The 13,858-nt window shown below is 45.5% G+C and overlaps 1 long non-coding RNA gene across 1 annotated transcript; it reads right to left on the reverse strand.

Moving 5' to 3' along the window:
- Nucleotides 1–6,103: 6,103 nt before the first annotated feature.
- On the reverse strand, nucleotides 6,104–12,787 carry LOC127044221 (uncharacterized). Its single transcript, XR_007772430.1, has 3 exons — nucleotides 12,656–12,787; nucleotides 11,932–12,061; nucleotides 6,104–6,689 (listed from the first exon to the last, which is right to left on the reverse strand). It is a non-coding gene; the product is annotated as an uncharacterized LOC127044221 (long non-coding RNA).
- Nucleotides 12,788–13,858: the final 1,071 nt, after the last annotated feature.

The following is a 13,858-nucleotide window of genomic DNA, read 5'->3' on the forward strand; positions in this document are numbered from 1 at the left end:
TACAACTAAAAGGAACACCTTGAACTATGGACCTTTTGGAAGTTACCAGAGAGACTTTACAAGCTCTCAGGTTATTCCATCACTGCTACACACCCGAGCTAAGGACTTTGTGATCATTTGTATGTATGTATATGATCTATTAACCATGCTTAACTCTTCTTTTCTTTCATTAATAAATCTTTAGTTAGTTTGCTAAGGATTGGCTGACAGCATGATATTTGGCATGAGCTGAGATACATATTGAGCTGGGGATGTGTCTGATCCTTTGGGATTAGAAAGAACCTCACATATGTTGAAATGGTTTGCAATAACCTCTCACTATATTAGATTGAGGTGCCTGGATGGGAGACAAGGGCTGGAATGTGTTTGGTTTCAAGTTAACTAGTGTGATACTACAGAAGTTCTTTTGTTGCTGGTTTGGTGAATCTGACTATAGAGGAAACCACCAGCTTTGGGAATTATGTGCCCTATTTCTTGCAGTCTGCAGTGAGTGTAGCATTATCAGTATGATCTATCCAAGGCACCCAGTGACAAGAGACAAAAAAGCATCCTTTAAAAATTGCAAGTCAAATCCCAGGGAGGAAAATAGAAAGAAGCATAAACTCTGCAAATCAAGTGTAAAAGTATAATTAGTGCAGGCCAAAAAAGAATTTGAAAAGTAACAAATGACACACAAACGAACAGCAAATTTTTTTAAAGTACATCATCATAAGCCTGCCAGCAGTCAGTGGGGCTGCTGGATGCTCAAGGCTGTGCTTAGGCACACTCAAGAAAGATAATGCCATTACTGAGACATTTCATTCATTCTTTCCATCTGTCTTCACTGCAGAGTACTTGAGGGAGATTCCTACACTTGGGCCACAGATCTCAGGAACTATCCCAGACTGAGCTGTCAATAGAGGAGCTTCGGGAACAAATCGATAAATTAAACAGCAATAAGTCACCAGGACCAGATGGTATTCACCCAAGAGTTCTGAAGGAACTCAAATATGAAATTGCAGAACTAACTATGGTATGCATCCTGTTGCTTAAATCAGCATCTGTACCAGATGATTGAAGGATAGCTAATGTAATGCTAATTTTTAAAAAGGCTCCAGAGGCAATCCTGACAATTACAGGCTAGTATATCTAACTTGAGTACTAGGCAAATTGGTTGAGCCTATAGTAAAGAACAGAATTATCAGACACAGCGATGAATACAATGTATTTGGGAAGAGTCAGCACAGCTTTTGTAAAGGGACCTATTAGAATTCCTTGAGGGTGTCAACAAGTATGTGGACAAGGGTGAGCCATTTGATATAGTGTACTTTGACTTTAAGAAAGTATTTGACAAGGACTCACAGTAAGGGCTCTTAAGCAAAGTAAGCAGTCATGGGATAAAAGGGAAGGTCCTCTCATGGATAAGTAACCAGTTAAAAAACAGCAAAGGAAAAGAGTAAGAATAAATACAGAGAGATAAATAGTAGGGTCCCCCCAAGGATCTGTGCTGGTCAACACATTGATAAATGATCTGGAAAAGGGTGGCAAAGTCTACAGACAATAAAAATTACTCAAGATAGTTAAGTCCAAAGCTCACTGCAAACAGTTACAAAAGGATCGCACTAAAGTGGATGACTAGGCAACAAAATGGCAGACAAAATTCAGTGTTGATAAGTGTGTGACGTTACACCCCATATTCTTCCTGGAAACATGGTTATGATGTTAATATGGTATAACTAAGATATACTTTATGCAATATGGCTCGTGTAAGGTATCATTGGAAAGGTTATGATTTACTGAATGTGTTTATCCAATTTGTATGCATATATCATTTTTGTATCTGAAGCTGGGAATATTGACCATGTCTCTGTATTTCAAATTTGCTACATTGGATGAGGCCAAACAATGTTAGTGGCTTTTTAAAGAAATGCACACAAGCATAAGGATTACCCCAGGAACTGTGTGCAGTAGAAACCTCTCAGAGATAGCTCTACATAATGGGAATTGTTTGACCCAAGTCAGCTAGCTCTATACAATGGGAACTGTTTGACTCAGGTCACAGCAAAACAGCTTTCCAGCAAGTGGGGGAAAGATATAAAAGAGGGTCAATGACAACATAAGGGGTCCTCACTCTCCCTACAACAACACACCTGAAAACATCCGAGGAACAAAGATTGAACTGTGAGAAGTGATGGTCCCAAACTAAGATCTTTAGTCTGTGTATGAAAACCTGAGAAAGCCAAGGCAACTTGTGCCTTAAGAATCTGCCAGCCTGTTTATCACTCAGGGTGAGAATTTGCTAATTTGTATCCTACCTATCTAGTGTGTTAAACTCAGTTTGCAGCTTTTGTTAAGGTGATCTGGTTCTGTTTGATATCCCTTTAACCACTTAAAATCTTTATAGTTAATAAAATTTATTTTGTTTATTATTAAACCCAGTTCATGCAATTTCTAACTAGGGGGAAAGAAGTCATACACATAGAGGAAGAGAGTGAATTTTGTGAACTTGTGCTGTACAGATATTTCTGTACAGCTCAAGACAGTATTATTTTGGGTTTGTCTCCCAAAAGGAGTGTGCATGTGAATGCTGGGGGAGTCCTCTCACACAGAGCTGACTTCAATCTATGTCTGCAGCGGGGAGGAGCCCTGTCTGTATGCGCTCTGCAAGAGGCCGGAAAGCCTAATTCAGCAAAGTAGGGAGAGGGAACCCAGGGTGGTTGAGCAGGACAAGTTCAGTTAAACCTCAGTACCTCAGGTGGCATCCCAGAAGGGGGGGGTCCAACCCATCACAAAGTGCAAAGTAATGTACATTGGAAAACCATAATCTCAACTAATGTATACAAAATGATGGGGTCTAAATTAGTTGTTACACTCAAGAACGAGCTCTTGGTATCGTGGATAGTTCTCTGAAAACATCTGCTCAATGTGCAGTGGCAGTCAAACAAGTGAACAGAATGTTAGGAACCATTAGGAAAAGGATAGATAATAAGACAAAAAAATATTGTAATGCTACTACATAAATCCATGGTACACCCACACCTTGAATACTTTATGGTGTTCTGGTCACTTCATCTCAAAAACGATATATTAGAATGGTAAAAGTTATAAAGAAGAGCAACAAAAATCATTAAGGGTATGGAACAGTTTCCATACAAGGAGACATGAAAGCTGGATCTGTTCAGCTTAGAAAAGAGATGACTAAGCGGGGATATGATAGAGGCCTATAAAATTATGACTGGCATGGAGAAAGTGAATAGGAAAGCTTTCTTTACCCCTTCACATAGCACAAGAGCCAGTGGCCATCCTATGAAATTAATAGGCAGCAGGTTTAAAACAAACAAAAGCAAGTAGGCACAGTTAACCTGTGGAACTCATTGCCACAGAATGTCGTGAAGGCCACAAGTATAATTGGGTTCAAATAAGAATTAGATAAGTTCATGGAGGACATGTCTATCAGTGGGGAATAGCCAAACTGGTCAGGGATGCAACCCCTTGCTCGGGTGACCCTAAACCTCTGAGTTCCAAAAGCTGGGACTGGATGACAGGGGATGGATCACTTGATGATTGCTCCATTCTGTTAATTCCCTCTGAAGCACCTGGCACTGGCAACTGTCAGAAGACAAGATAGTGGGCTAGACAGACCATTGGTCTGACCCCATATGGCTGTTCTTATGTTATTTTTATTGGAAGAGAGAAACACATGCATAAACTATGGTAGCTTAAAATAGCCAGCCATTCACTGGCATGATCTACAGCAGTGGTTCGCATAATTTTTCATGATGTGAATTAGTTTGTATGCGACAGATCCTCTCCCTGACCACTTCCCCTCCCACATTTTTAGTCCGCCATATCATTTATTATATTGTTGCCCCAAATGTTTCATTCTGTGGACTAACAGAAGGGGTTTCTCAGACTATGGGCTGTCTGCAGGCCATAACTTGGTAACTGCAGAACTACAACATTTCATAATGATGTCAGGCCAGGTCTACACTACAGACCAACTTGGCTGCTCGGGGGTGTGAAAAATCCACCCCTGTGTTGGCAGGAGACACTCTGACAAGAGAAGCTGTCCCGTCAGCGTAGGACCATTTTCACTAAAGTATAATAGTGGTGTACGTGAAGACAAGCCCTAAACTACCTGCTTTATTTCTGAGAGCCTTGATTTGTTGGCACTATATTCTGAATATGATGCTCTGCTTTTCATGCCATTGTTAGACCGTTTAATTTCATTAAAGGCTTTTAATCCCCATCTTCATCAGAGGAAAAAATAGCTTCTACTGTGTCCTTCTCAAGAAGAGAAATGCCTTAGCTCATGGAAGGATCTAGTGGAGCAATGCAAAGGCAAAGAGAGGTAGGCCCCTGTTTCATGGCATAGTAGTGAGCTGGTCCACAGACTGAAAATCTTATCTGTCATTTTTACTCAGAGCTTTTGATTTCAGAGGAGTTAATGGAATGGATCAGATTTAATGGCATGACATAAAACGAGAGAGAGAGAGAGCTAGGCTCCAACAGGCGATTACGGTGAGGTGCTCAGAGGAACACTTGCATTCCTCAGCATGCCAGGCAGAGTCCAGGGGTAATTAATTTATGTATAACTCAATGAGTGATTTCTTTGTCATTATCTTTATAATGATCCCTCTGTCTTACGTATTGCTGATTCTTCCTTCCATCTCAATTTTGTTCATTACTTTAGAGCTGGAGTAGCAAGCCTGGAACGTGAAGTTATTTATTTATCCAAAAAGCCATACAGCTGAGGCAGCAGCAGTGCAAGCATCTCCACACTGTCCTGCTAAACTCTCTTATTCCTAGCCTACAGGTGAGACAGTGTTCTGATTGTCAGACGCTTTCAGTCTTTGGCCCCTCTGCTTCATCTGCCATCTGATGCCAAGTGACGGTTTAGTGATGTAGACAGTTGCCCCCTGGGAGCTGGACTCCGACCACCCATGCATTGTATGTAGGCCAGCAAACAGTCATCAGATGCTAGTGATTTATTATCTCTACTTACCTGAAGCAGAATTGCCCACCCACAGGTGAAAAAGCTCTCTATCCCATTATAAATCCTGAGTCACCCAGTCCCCAGGTCTTTACTACAAAGTTAATTGCTGTTTTTCTATTAGCCAAATAAATGCACAGTTTAAGTCAGTTTCATATTACTAGTGACCAGTTACTGGTGGAAAAATAAAACAAATCAGGGCTGCCTAGAGGAGGGGGCAAGTGGGGCAATTTGCCCTGGGCCCCGGAGGGGCCTGCACGAGAGTTTTTCGGGGCCCCTGGAGCAAGGTCCTTCACTTGCTCTGGGGGCCCCAGAAAACTCTTGCGGGTCTTCGGGGGCAATTAGGTGGCGGGGAGTCCTTCCGCTCCGGGATCCGCCGCTGAAGTGTCCTGAAGACCCTTGGTGGCGGGGTCCTTCTGCCCCAGGACCCGCCGCCAAAGACCCCAGGCCCCTTGAATCCTCTGGGCAGCTCTGAAACAAATAGCTAATTCTTTCTTGTGACTTAATGATTTAATAGATCTTTGATGATTGTGAGGCATTTTATGGCGAAGTGCTTCTAACAGAACCTGACTCTGGAATGTAGTTTCACATTTTATGTCTCTATGACAGGAATGTGTTCAAAGCAAGGATCAGGATGCATGCTGACTACTGCCAGTGATCTGAATCCAGATACTAGGTCGGCCATAAATGACACAATGCCTTGAAAGTCTGATTTACACTTCTCATCCTGCTTCCTAATGGCACTATCACACAGTTAATGAATCAGATAAAGTTCATGCTGTGCTATTTATTTTTAATAATCACAGTCACCTCCAAGCGAGTCTTGTCAGTGAGCAGATTGTTACTGCAATGGGAAATGCAAAGTGTCTATCTTGTGGCACAAAGCTGGAGGTTTTCCCAATCACAGTGAGAGCAGAACGTCAATACGTACATGTGAGAAGGACAAGAATTTAACTGCCAGAGCAAAGGTGAACGATGTCATTGAAGTTGATCTCTCAGCATCAGAGCTGAGTTCTTTCTTGAACTAGAAAGCAGCACTTAGAAAGATAAAGAAGCAACTTCATGGACTGACCATTTTATTAGTGTTCTTAAAAAAATGAAAAACAACACTTGGTAATTATACACAACAGTGCTTTACATGTTCAAAGCACTTTACAAATAATAACTATGTAGTCCTCCGTTCAGCACCCTTGTGGGGTAGGAATTATTTCTCATCAACATTTTAGATGGGTAAACTGAGGCCCAACAGTTAAGTCATGTATCCAAATCTATACAGTGAGAGAGTGATTAGAAGTTGGGCTCTCTTGGCTTTTAGTCCTTTAACCAGTACTGCCTCCCTATATGCCTGTATTCTCCACTCTGGCAAAGCGCCAGTTTTTCATACCGAGAGGATCAGAGGCAGCAAAATCTTTTGTGGCATGTAAGAAACAAGAGCTGGCTCTGGCAAACATCCAGAGAATGACAAACCAGCAGCAACTCAGAACTGAAATGACCCGCAATGGCTTTCATTTTATGTCACTCCATTTCAGAAAGCAAATCCATCTTTTTGCTTTCATTTGGACACCAGCCTTGACTTCAGCCTGGAGAATCACTTTAACTTTGGAGAGTTCTGAATATATGAACCACTTTTTCTTCTTCTTTCACACTGCTCATTTCTTTAATTTTGTTTCTTGATGCTGTTCCGGAATAAGACTAGTTTATGTATAATCCTCTGCTCCTGGAGGAAACGTGTAGTACAGGGTCAGATTCAGAGCTGGTTCAAATGGGTGCAGTGACACTGGCTTCAGGGGAATTGCAACTGCTTTATAGGAGGTCTGAATGTACATTTAATAACCTTGAAGCTTCCGCTCCATCGTGTCTACATTGGCACCATGTAGCAGATTGAGCGCTCACTGGTGTGGCGCCTCCTGCTGGTCATCCAGGAATTAGCTTTTTTCCAGCCTCAGAGCGCCTCCTGCTGGCCAGTGTCTGTCCTACCTCAGGACCCCATATCCCTTCCAAACCCCAAGGCCCCTTTCCTTGGGGTTCTGCCCTGCAGCAGTGCCCTCACACTCTGGGTCTCCCTTCCCCTGGGAACCATCTCCTCCTACGCCCACCTTGCCTCAGTGGCTACTGCTAGTCATCATCTAGCTCCTATTCTCTGGGGCAAATTGCAGTCTGTAATGGCCACTCATAACTGGCAAGGGGGTTGGACCCACTGTCTCTGCCTATTCCTGGGCTGCACCTCTGCAGCCCCAGTACCTCCATAGGCATTTACCAAGGCCGCAGCCTGGGGAATTGCCAGGCTGGAGCTCCCCAGCTCCTCTTGCCCTCCCCCAGCTCCGCTCCGCTCCGCTCTTCTCCTCTTTGTGCTCACAGGCAACTAGGCCCTTCTCTCTCCAAGGCTCGAGAGAGACTCTTTGCCTTTTGGCCCCACAGCTCTTTTATAGCACCCAGCCTGGACCTGATTGGCTGCCTCCCAGCCTCTTCTTATTGGCCCTCAGCCCCAGCCCTCTCCAAGGACTGGCTTTTAACCCTTTCAGGGCCAGAGCAGGGCGACTGCCTCATTACACACCATTTGTACTGAAAGTGTAATTGTTTCAGTTATGTGAACAGGTTAGCCACCTCCTGAGCACTCTTTCATGGCCTGAGGTCATTCTGCAGGTGTCCTGCCTCAATTTCCCTTCTTTTCAGGGTTCTGACAGTCAAATTACCAAAACAAACTCTTTTCAAGTTCAGCAACACTGTTCCATGGGGCTGGATTTATTAACATAACAAAATATTCAAAATAAAAGTTCTCAACACCGCATCAAGTCTATTCTCCCAGTCTCCCTGCTAGGGGTCTGCCATGCCTTCTGCCTGAAGCTTTTTTCCTCCTGGAGTTCACTTACTCCCAGTAGCCATTCCCCGCTTTGGCAGGCTTCTGCAAAAGTCTCTTGCTCCCAGCTGGGATACTCCAGCCAGTCTTAGTCACTCCTGCCTGAGCATCCCCCCTCGTTTTGTTTAATTTACTGGTGTACAGGATACAATATATAGTACCCTGAGTGATAGGTAGGAATCACGTTTCTTGGGGGAGATGTCCTACGCTATTCTGCTCTTTCTAAGAAAAAAATCTTTTGTGCTATAGATTGAAGAACTGGCTTTTTTATTTATTTTGGTGATTCATGCACATTTTCTGTAGTGAGTGCTATCAGGCCAAAAATGTATATAGCTAGATGCTATGGTGACCGCTGTATTTTGGAGGTCTAGAAGCTAGATGGATTTTTCAAAGAAATTCCTTTTCCAAGTTACAAGCAGAACTTTAGATCATTGAAGTTACAAGCACTGCAAAAATCTAATTTGCTTTTTACCATTTGATGTTTATTTGTAGTTCACCTCGGTCAGAGAGGGAAATTCAACTGCCCTGTTAGTTCCATTTTTGGCTTTCATATAAGATTGTAATTAGTTTTCCAACACTGTACAAGAAGGTTTAGATAAAACAACAAAGTTTCAATACAAATCATATATATATAATTTTTTTTAAAAGTGAAAACTTGTCTATTCATATTATGGCAAATATAACATTTGGTGATTCAGATTGCTTGTGTGTCTCTTTAAAAACAGGATTTTTTTTATTATATCTTATAGTACTTTTAGTATATTTGATAACATTTTCCCTTCCTCCTCTCATCATAATTCTGTTAGTTTTAAGCTTTGTTAGTTAGCACTTAGAGAAATCTTGTGTTACATTTTATATGCATCTTAATATTGACGAGGTAAAAAATGTCATCATTTTAACTTAGTCTTCTTGTTCTAATATCAGGGCCTGATCATGCTGTCTTTGGCCTGCTATGCAACAGAACAAAAACAATAGAAGTGGTGCTGTGCACTCATGACCAATGGGCAAATTACACTAAAAATGAATTGCTAGTATGGTGTTTCCTTGAGTAAACCAAGGTAGGCAGCCAGGGCGGCTTTAGGAAGTGCGGAGCCCAATTGGAACATCCCAGCGGGGATGACTAAAAAAAAAAAAAAATGTAAAAAAAAGCCTTTCCTTTCTTAGCAACCGGTTCCCTATAAAAAGTTCTGATTTAAGGGATGTGCCATAGCATGTATCTTTTGTACCAGTAGGGTTACCATACATCCGTATTTTCCTCCCAGATGGCAATTTAAGAACCAAAAAGCTGGACATGTCCGGGAAAATACGAATGTATGTTAAACCTACCTAAAGTTCTTTTTTAAAAAGATGGGCCTGAACTAGAAATGAGCTCCGTTTTACATGTGTGGGTCCCCACCACTCCCTGGGGGGTGTGCTAGGGTGACCAGATGTCCCGATTTTATAGGGACAGTCCCGATTTTGGGTTTTTTTTCTTATTTTTTCTATTACCCCCCACCCCGTCCTGATTTTTCACACTTGCTGTCTGGTCACCCTAGGGTGTGCACATGTGTGGGTCCCAGCTGCTCCCTGCCCCCCTCATTAAAGCAGGTGTGCAGGGTTACTGCCCTGGGAACTGCAGGGCACCAGTGGACATGGGGCTGGCTGGAGGCAGGGCAGGGGCTGACTGGAGGTAGGGTCTGGCTGCAAGCAGGGCAAGGGGTGCAGGGCTGGCTGGAGACAGGGGGGTTTGGGGTGGGCTGGCTGGCTTCAGGCAGGGCCACAGAGGGGGTGTGGCAAGGGTTGGCAGGGCTGGAGACAGAGGAGTGCAGGACTGGCTGGCTTCGGGCAGGGTTGCAGGGGGGTACGGCAGGGGTCGGCAGGGCTGGATACAGAGGAGTGCAGGCCTGGCTGGCTTCAGGCAGGGGATGCGGCAAGGGTTGGTTGGAGACGGCAGGGGGTGTGGGGCTGGTGCGGACAGGGCAGGGGGTGCATCAGGGGCTGGCTGGAGACAGGCTGGCTGCAGACAGGGAGTGTGGGGCTGGTTGGAGACAGGGGCTCATACGGGGCTGGAGGCAGGCCAGGGAGTGCGGGGCTGGCTGGAGATGGGCTGGCTGTGGGCAGGGGGTGCAGAGCTGGCTGCAGGCAGGGGCTGGTGAGGACAGGGCAGGGGGTGTGGAGCTGGCTGGAGACAGGCTGGCTGTGGGCAGCGGGTGCAGGGCTGGCTGCAGACAGGAGCTGCTGCAGGCAGGGCAAGGGGTGCAGCAGGGACTGGCTGTGGTCAGGGGGTGCAGGTGCAGGGGGTACAGCCCACCCTGTACGGTGAGTGCCTCCTCCTCCTCCCTCCCCCACCAGGGTAGCAGCAGCAGCCTGGGGCTCGGGGGCTATTTAAAGGGCCCGGGACTCCGCTGTTTCTACTGCCCCGGCCCTTTAAATAGCCGCGGGAGCCCTGGGGAAGTGGTGGGGCTCCAGCAGCTATTTAAAGGGCCAGGGCGGTAGACGCAATGGGAGCCCCGGACTTTTTAAATAGCCCCCAGAGCCCCACAGCCCTACCCCAGGGCTCCAGCATTGGGGCTCTGGTGGCAATTTAAAGGGCCTGGGGTTCCAGCCCCTGCTGGGAGCCCCAGGCCCTTTAAATTGCCCCCTGGGGAAGCCGGGCCACCCCGGTCTGGCACATCGGCTCTTGCCGGTACACCGTATTGGGGCGTGGGGCCCTCTTAGGGGCAGGGCCTGATTCAGGAGAATTGGTTGCACTGGCCTAAAGCTGGCCCTGTAGGCAGCAATTCTTGGCAGTTCTGTGCAAGTCACAGCATGCCCATTAAAAGAAGGTGTGGACTTTGAAAAAGGAGGTGTGTCCATAACTCAAACAGGTGCCTGTAAGCTCCCGCAAAGAATGTGCCTTTCCTAAAAGCAAATGGGTATTCTCAAGGAAGCCAGCTCCAAGAAGTTTTAAATTCCATGGTAGCGGCAGCACATCACCACTGCAGTGGGCTAGAGTGCAGTGGCCATGACTTGTCCAGTGCATGCATTCTTTCTGTGCCCTTAAATATGATTCAACAAATATTGGTCTTTGTCTTGTGTGCCTTGCTTGCCAATGAGAGTGTGCAGATCTCTACCTTTTTCTCTCCATGGCCTCTGCATTAGCTGGGGTGAGGTCTGGAAATTCCACTGCTGGAAATTATTTTCTGAATTAACATGTTTCATTAACATGATTCAGTGGGAGTAACATAAGACAGGATTTTGGCCATATACTTTGTAGTTAACATAGTATATAGTATGCTAAGGTTTAGCTGCCAAAACTTTCATCTCGTCTGACCTCCAGTCAGGAGAGGTACCAGGGATATTTCTTGAACTTTCAGGGCTCTTCCCTTTGACCTGTTGCTGAGCTTCCTTGTTGAACTCTTTGACTCAGCCCCATAATGGCCTAACACTAATGTAACATGGCAAATGGGTGGGAGTGTGCAGGGAAATAAGATGCAGGATTCAGGGGGCCTGGGGTCTTTGGCAGTGGGGGGCCTCCAATGCCAAATTGCCGCCAAAGACCAGGCACTTCAGCGGTGGGTCCTGGGGTGGAAGGACCCCCCTGCGCCAAATTGCCAGCGAAGACCTGGAGCGGAAGAAGGGCTCCAGGGCCCCCATGAGAGTTTTTTGGGGCCCCTGGAGCAGGGTCCTTCACTCGCTCTGGGGGCCCCGGAAAACTCTCACGGGGCCCGGGGCCCTGGAACTTCTTCCACTCTGGGTCTTCGGCGGCAATTCGGCAGCAGGGAGTCCTTCCACTCCAGAATCTGCTGCTGAATTGCCGCTGAGGACCTGGAGCGGAAGAAGCTCTGGGGGCCCAGGCCCCGTGAGAGTTTTCCGGGGCCCCCAGAGCAAGTGAAGGACTCTGCTCCAGGGGCCCCAAAAAACTCTCATGAGGGCCCCTGCGGTGCCCAGGGCAAATTGCCCCACTTGCCCCCCCCCCCCCCAGAAGCCCTGACGCAGTACAGTACAGTACAGTTTTATTGTATGTCACAAAATAAATAAACAGTGTGGATCTTGGTTGTTTGAGACAGCACTTCTCTCGCTTGTGTCTCAACAGAAAAATTATTATCCAGTGGTTTGCTCTTGCTAAGTTCTTTCTACTCACCTACCATAGTCCAGTTCTTCCAGTGTTGGTCTTTTTAAATAATTCTCTCTCTTGCTCCAAAATATCAATAAATGCCTTTAAAGATGTCAGGGTGACATTTTCAGCAATAATTTGGTTGCACTGTACATAGCTGAAAGATATACATCAGCAAAACCTTGGCGTTTTTCAGTGAAAGATGGCTGTATAGATGCTATTATTAAGTGATGTAGTGAAGCATATAATATGGCATATGACAGAGTAGTAACTAAGTACTTTCAAAGTAATTATATGCCCTGCAGACCGAATGATGATTGCACTTTGAAGAGTCACTATGAATATAAACCATGTGTAAACCAAGGTTTATGTATCTACTGTGAAACAGGTTCTCTAACCACGTAATCTGTAGTTCACAAATCTATTAGATATTTAAGATAATAAAGCTAATATTCAGACTGAAAAATAACCAGGTTTAGTAGTTTTTGTTATTTTACAAATAGATAAACTGAGGCACAGGCAGATTAGATGATTTGCCTAAGGTTACCCAGAGAGTCAGTGGGGCCATGAGTGATGGCACAAAAGAGTTCTGACCAGTCTTCTGCTCTAACTACACATCCTCCTGGGATGGACACCCTTTCTAGCAACTCTTAAGAGACTGAAGAAAACTCCTCCCTGCCACACATGCACTTTTAAAAAATAATGTATGTGTGTGTGGTGGGGGGGGAGGGGGATCTTAGAGGGTTCATACCTGCTGGAGGATTCAGACTTCAAAGTGCTGAGCTGTCCCTTAAATTGCTGGTCATATGGCATCTCTCTAGTAAAATATATATATTAACAAAATTCCAAAAGAATTCACCTGGACAGAGACCAAGCTTGGAAAATATCAACCTAAAAAAAGAAATGTAGAGAAAGGTATCACAGAGTGAAAATGAGTTCTAATACAACCTGGTTTTGCACTCTTAACTGTAGCATTAGCTACCCCAAAAATGATGAAAGAAATATCTGAATTATTGTAAATCCCATGGCCTACGTTATACAGGAGGTCAGACTAGATGATCCCAATGAATTGTTACACATCTGGTTGTCCATTAGCAAGGTTTTGCTCTTACTGATCTGGACGTACCAAATACCAGTCAAAAGCTTGTGACTGGTATGTTTCAAGAAATATTTTAGAAGGCAAAAGTGGCTTTCTTTGTTTTCAAACTGGTCAGCCGGTGGCCACCTGTCACATGCAAAGGGTGATGCAGAAGTCTCACCAGAAAGGCAGCATGTGTAGCCTGACCATGAGTTTCCCTAGCAAGTCCATTGAGGGTGGCAAATAATGTTTAGCAAACAGCATTTTGTTGTGGCTGATTCCCTCATTTAGTTTTTTTTTTGACAATAACAAACCAAATTCAGTTTTCTCACAATTCCTCTAAGCTTTGGATGACCAAACATCCTGTTTTTAAAGGGACAAGCCCATATTTAAGCCCTCCTGCAGGTGTCACAACTTTTTCTTAAAATGGACAAATTGTCCTGTATTTTCTGTCTCTCCACATCAGTACTGGCGGGTCCTGCTGCTGGCTGGATCCCTGCTCGCCAGCTGCCCACCCACCAATGGTGATGGGGGGGTGTCTGGTGATGGGTGCAGCTATGCAAGGCTGGTGGCGGGGTGAAGATGCAGTATGTGGGGTTGGCCATTCCTCCTGCCAGTTGGTCACCGCAACCCCCGCTGCATGCCAGCTCTTGTCCAGCAGGACCATGCCCGCCTGTCCCGTTTCCGGCTGGCACCAGCTGTGCTCTGTGAGCTGCGGTGGCTGCTGAGTGTGGGAAGGCTCCAGGTGGCGGTCGGTTACATGTAGCCTTTGCTGCCCACCCATCAGCCCTTTACATGCTCCTCCTCTCACTGTCCTCTCCCTGCTTTACACCTTCCTCTCCCCCCAGCCCTGCTGCTCCTCCATATCCCACCTGG

This window comes from Gopherus flavomarginatus, chromosome 2, assembly GCF_025201925.1.
Source record: "Gopherus flavomarginatus isolate rGopFla2 chromosome 2, rGopFla2.mat.asm, whole genome shotgun sequence".
In the NCBI taxonomy this organism is placed as follows: Eukaryota; Metazoa; Chordata; order Testudines; family Testudinidae; genus Gopherus; species Gopherus flavomarginatus.